This window comes from Mandrillus leucophaeus, unplaced genomic scaffold (assembly GCF_000951045.1).
Source record: "Mandrillus leucophaeus isolate KB7577 unplaced genomic scaffold, Mleu.le_1.0 Scaffold215, whole genome shotgun sequence".
NCBI classification, from domain to species: Eukaryota; Metazoa; Chordata; class Mammalia; order Primates; family Cercopithecidae; genus Mandrillus; species Mandrillus leucophaeus.
This window is the reverse complement of record NW_012102199.1, coordinates 1,143,791-1,149,486: the sequence shown is the minus strand read 5'-3', so window position 1 is coordinate 1,149,486 and position 5,696 is coordinate 1,143,791. Positions and strand designations below refer to the sequence as shown.

The following is a 5,696-nucleotide window of genomic DNA, read 5'->3' as shown; positions in this document are numbered from 1 at the left end:
CTCCTCACTCACTCATTCCTCTCCTCACTCACTCCTTCTCCTCACTCACTCATTCCTCTCCTCACTCACTCATTCCTCTCCTCACTCACTCATTCTTCTCCTCACTCACTCATTCCTCTCCTCACTCACTCATTCCTCTGCTGTCCGTTCCCAATCCTTTCTCACTTCCCTGTCCTATCACCCCAGCCTGTCTGGATCCTCTTCCTGCCTGTCTTCCATACAATAGTGCACCTCCAAGGGGCTCCTGCAGGGCTGTGAGGGTGCACAGAGCAGGGCTTTCCTGGCATTCCCACCTTCTCCACTCTGGACTTGAGACCTCCTGAGCCCACTATGCAGGGGCTGCCCCCTGCCTGGCCCATTTGCTTTTGTCTGCCTATCTCTGGGCTGCTGCTTTCCCACAGGAATTAGCTCTGACTCCCTTCCCCTATGGAGGGACACAGCTGGGCCAGAAGAAGAGAAGTGTGGGCAGTCTCCCACACCCTCCCCTTCCAGGGGCGACATGCTCTTTCCCACTAAGATGTCCCAATGAGCCCTGTAGCCCAACCTGGATATAATTTGGCCACTCCCTTCCCCTTTCAGAAGCCGTCCTTGACACCCCCAGACCTTGCCCTCTAACTTGGAACTGCCCTCCCCTTTGGGGCACGTGGCCTCTGTCTGCTCACTTACAAATGGCAGGATTGATGGGCGTGTCTACAGGTGAACAGGAGGCACTAGCATAGAGGCTGGCATAAGGGAGGCTCTCCCATGTGGGAGCTGCCATCCTGATGGACCTTAGAGACACCTCTGCTCCCCTGGGGGTTGCTGAGAACGGAGGACCCTCAGCATGCAGACCCTTCATCTGTGGGAGGAACCAGTGCCCATGTGGACCAGCCAGAACACAAAAGGATGTGGGAACCAGCCCTAGGGATATGTCCTGAGGCCACACTGCTGCCCCAAACCTCCTCCCATGGGGACCTTCCCGTATCGCAGTCCCCAGACTGAAATCATTTCCAGGACGAGAAAACACATCCTCTTGAGCAGACAGCTTGTCTTTTCCCTCTGCTTTGGTGTTTACCCTCGGATCCTGGGACAGCCCCAGGAGAGAAGAAGCAGAGGTCAGCAGAAATCCCCTGCAGCTGTTCAGAATCCAGACACGCTGCTCACTGCAGACGCTGCCCCACATCTGGTGGCTGCAGGGGGGACTTGCTGTGGCTCCTTCCGGGGAGGTGCATTACTCAGGGTCCTCCCTAGAAACAGATAGGGTCTGTTTCTTCTCACCTCCAATGCATGTATGTATGGAGACAGAAAGAGACGGAGAGATAAGAATTTATTATGGGAATTGGATAATGTGATGATGGAGGCCAAGAAGTCCCATGATATACCATCTGCAAGCCAGAAGCCAGGGACGCTGGTGGTATAAATTCAGCCTGAGTCCAAAACAGCCTGAGAACCTGGAGTTCCAAGGGCAGGAGAAGATGGATGTCCCAGCTGCAGAAGAGAGAGCAAATTCCTCCTTTCCTCTGCCTTTTTGTCCTGTTCATGCCCTCAATGGATTGGATGACATCCACCCACATTGGGAAGGGTAAATCTTCCTTCTGCAGTTTACCTTCAAATGCTAATCTCTCCTGAAACACCCACATAGACGCACACAGAAATAATGCTAGACTGGATATCTGGGCATCCCTTAGCCCAGTCAAGTGGACACCTAGAATTAACCATCACAGGGGTGACAGCCCCTGACTTGCTTTCAGATCACTGCTATGGAGGAGGGCTTGAAGAACTTGACCCAGATGTCGGCCACCTATTCCCAGGACTTTAGGATATGGATGGATTCCATCTTCCCCTTCATCGTTTTATACCACCCTAACATCATCCGGTCTATCACCAATGCCTCCGGTATCCATGCAGAGCTTGCGGGGGTTGGTGCTGGGGGCTTCCATCCAAGGGCTTCCAGTTTCTTCTCCCCTAAGCTTCTGTGAAGCCCCTGCAATTCCCAGTCCCCCCACCCTCCGCCCTCTCTTCTCCCTCCATTGAAAGAGGAAGAGGTATCTTCTGCTTTCCTTCACATATTCGCCAACTTCCATCTCAATGTCTTCTCCCTCCATTGCCATCTGACCCCCTGTCCTGGTGTTCTGGGAACCACTGGAGTCCCAAGAAGTCTCAATCCAGAGCCCTGTCCTGAAGGAACCTCCACACTTGAGGAGACGGATCTCGACAGAGACATCCCCAAATTCATGGGGTCAGGAATGGGCAAGAGAGAGAAGGGTGTGACAACCCAGAGGAGAACTAGGGGTCTGCTGGGGCAGGCTGGAAGGCTTCCTGGAGGAGGAATTGTTGAAACTGGGTCTGGACCTATGAGTAGGAATTTTTTTAAGTGTGAGGTAGGATGACGCAATGAGGATCGTTAGTATTTGGGGGCCCGGCCAGTCCTGGCACCAACCTTGTCCATCCCCCAACCCAGAGCAGTAGGAGGACCTGTGGCTGGTGGAGAATCTGGGCTGCTATTCATGCAACGTCCACCTATGATGGGTCAGTCAGTTCCTTCTACCTCATCCTGTCACTCGTCCACCCTGTGTTCACTGCTTTCCTCCTGTAGGCCTCAAGAATCTCCAGTAGGAGATCCCATACCAGCCTGTTGATCTTTCTTTATTCTCTGCTCTTCCTGTCCTTGGACAGACCAGGCTGAGCAAGGGAAGGGGCAGTGTCCCGCAGAAACTGTGGCTCTGACCCCAAAATGCTTAGTGAGTCTGTGCAGGTCACTGGCCCTCTCTGGCTGCTGAGGTCTCTTTCAGTTGTGAGTAATGGAAGCTCAGCTTTGTGCACTATAAGCAAATAAAGGGAATCAAAGGAGTGTAAAGTCCAGAGAAGTGGTCTTCAGGCATGGCTGGATCCAGGTGTCAACGAACAGCATCAGAATTTTGTCTCCTCTTAATTTCACTGTTTCTCTGCATCGCTTTTTCTTTTGAGGCAGCCCTTCCCTTATGGTGTCAACCATGGGTCTTGAAAGCTCAGTTCTTGTCAAAAAGCTCACCTTTCCCCAAGGGGTCCCATAAATAGCCTATGATTTCTATATTATACCTGGTTATATCTTGTGTGCTTTACCTGGGATCATATGGAGAAGTCATCATGTGTGTGGCACAGCTGTGGCCAAGGACACTTGGGGCATGTGCTAGACTTTCTGGTTCTTCTCTGACATGTGGTTTGAAATTGTCTTTTCTCCTCCTTGTCATCTCTTGACCATGTTTGTGGCTTGTCCAGGGTCTGGGACCCAGGGTCCCTTTGAGAACTGTCAGAGTTATTATTTTAGTCTTCCTGAGCCAGGTCTCAGAATCCATTGCAATCACACTTGAAGAAAAGTCTTGGTTACACCTGGGACATGTCTGGGACATTTAATAAATCATATTTAAATCCTATCTGGGGCCTGTTGGGTACACAGTGGTCATGCCAGACTATCTTAGGTCCATGTCAGATGTTGTGTCATTTAGGGCTCATCATGTATGTTGTGGCCATGTCAGGCATGTTAACATATGTTGGAGACATGCTCCAGGTCCCAGGTCCATTTCAGGAGATGACAGAGAGTGCTGGGGCAGACAGGGAGTCCTAGGCTCCTTTAAAGGTATTTCGTAGAGTGTGGAGCTGTGCTTGTGTGTAGCAGAACATGTTGGGCCGTGCAGGAGACATGTCAAAGGGTGCTGGGGTGGGCTGTGCCCTGTTAGGTTGTGTCATAGCTTTACTGTGCTGTTGCAGCCTGGCCTGGTCCTTCTTCCTCTATCCTCCTTTGTCCTTTGCCCCTGGCCCCCTTCCTGCTACGCTGGGCATGGAGTGGGGAAAATGCTGATAGGGAGCCTTGCCCTACATGTGAAGTTCCTCTCTTGCCCTCTACATGGCCCCTGATGGTCCTCATTCATGTCAGCTGCCATTGCATCCAAGATGATCTCTCCATCAGGTTCTGAAGCCCTGCCTGGGTGAGTACCTGCAGGTGAAAGGGGTTGGGGATGACCTTGGGCAGGGGTGGGGGAAAGTGCTGCTCTTGCCCACTCTCCTTGGCTGCCCTACTAGGAGAAGGGATACTGCTGAGTGGCGGGGACAAGTGGAGCTGCCACTGTCAGATGCTGACGCCTGCCTTTCATTTCAACATCCTGAAGCCCTATATAAAGATCTTCAACAAGAGTGCGACCATCATGCACGTGAGTCCCTTGAACTCTGGGTCCCAGCTGGAGTCTTGGGGTGGAGGAAGCATGGACAGATCTGGTCTGGAATTTTGGCTCCTCTGGATGACATTGGGCCATTGCTCTTCCTCTCTGAGCCTTGGTTTCCTCATCTGTAAAATGAAGAGGATAATCCTTGCTTGAAAGGTGGTAAGATAATGCAAAAGAATCATGTCCCTAGCACATAGTAGGCCCTCAGAAGGTGTTAGATTCCGTGTTTATTTCACAGAAGCCATGTAAATGCAAGACAGTAAAGATGAAGATTGCATAGTAGCCATTACTGATTACAAACTGCATCAGTACCCATTGGTTTAGATCGATAGAGGTTTATGATTGCTAATGAGTCTGTGAGACATTTGGCTGGTTCTTCTGGATGTGGAAGGAATCACTCTTGGTACATGAGCAGCTGGGGATCAGCTAGGCAGCTTTGCTAATCCTGGCTCAGTTCATTCACATGTTTGGGGCTTCAGTACCTTCAGGCTGATCTGGGATGGCCTCAGCTGTGACACCTGGACTTTCCCCCATGTGATTCTCTGCCTCCAGAAGGCACCCTTTTGTTCACATGGCAGAGACTGGCTTCCGAGAAACTGAGAGGAGGCTGCAATGTTTCTGGACATTGTCTCTACAATGCTTCAAAGTTCAACCAGGCTTGGGGCTATTACAGTTATTACATCATCATTTTCACCACACTGTATTGGCCAAAGAAAGTCAAATGTCCAGCACAGACTCAAAGGGTGTAAAATAGAATCTATCTATTAATGAAAGCTGCTGAAAAATTACTGTGCAAAGGGTGTAAATACAAAGAGAAGTGAAGAATTTGGGGTCAGGATTTTGTGATGTTCCTAGGGTGTTTCTCTTACTTGCAAGCTGATAAGTTAACTTACTGTTAGTTACTGTTTCATGCATTCTGATAGAAGACGTAAGACCCCTGGGTCAGAGACAAAGGGTAGTTGATTACTCAGGCACAGCAAGCAGCATGTAAGACTTGTTGGTTTGTATCCTTTTTCGGAGTCAACCTAAATTCCATGGGGTGACACAGTGGGCCTTGCTAGTTGCCTTTCTCCTGTCTCTGTATCTCTCTCTCGTTCTCTCTCCCCTTGCTCTCTCCACTTTTGCATTCTGATATCCTTCACTCTATTCAACATAATATCCACACACACACACTTAGGGTATATGTCTCCCAAAGACAGTGAGGAACTTTAAATAAGAAACCAATTTCGGCGGCCTGGCGCGGTGGCTCACGCCTGTAATCCCAGCACTCTGGGAGACCAAGGCGGGCAGACCAAGAGGTCAAGAGATCGAGACCATCCTGGACAACATGGTGAAACCCCGCCTCTACTAAAAATACAAAAACTAGTTGGGCCTGGTGGCACGGGCCTGTGGTCCCAGCTACTCGCCAGGCTGAGGCAGGAGAATCACTTGAACCAGGGATGGGGAGGTTGCAGTGAGCTGAGATTGCACCATTGCACTTCAGCCTGGTGACAGAGCAAGACTCCTTCTCAAAAAAAA

General features: G+C 50.5%; 1 pseudogene; it reads left to right on the top strand.

The window, feature by feature from the left end:
* Nucleotides 1–4,304, top strand: part of LOC105540099 — an 11,517-nt pseudogene extending 7,213 nt beyond the window's left edge.
* Nucleotides 4,305–5,696: the final 1,392 nt, after the last annotated feature.